Raw genomic sequence first — 309 nt, forward strand, 5'->3', positions numbered from 1 at the left:
GTAGGTACGGGTGCGGAGACGGGCTGTATCCTGGCTGACCTCACCCTGGGGACCGGCATGGGTGCAGGGGTGGACTGGTTCACAGCCCCCCTCACCCTGGAAGCCGGGACAGGCACCGGCAATGGCTGGGCAACTGCCCTTCTCACCCGAGGAGCTGGTACGGGTGCAGAAACTGACAGAGCCTCAGCTGGCCTGGAAACCAGAGCAGGGACCAACTGGACCTCAGTCTCCCTCACCCGAGGAACTGGTACGGGTGAAGGGGCACGCTGGGCCCGAGCTGCCCCAGGAGCAGGAACACGAGCAGGCAAA

This window comes from Pundamilia nyererei, unplaced genomic scaffold (assembly GCF_000239375.1).
Source record: "Pundamilia nyererei isolate P.nyererei 1_Seehausen unplaced genomic scaffold, PunNye1.0 scaffold00050, whole genome shotgun sequence".
Lineage (NCBI taxonomy): Eukaryota > Metazoa > Chordata > Actinopteri > Cichliformes > Cichlidae > Pundamilia > Pundamilia nyererei.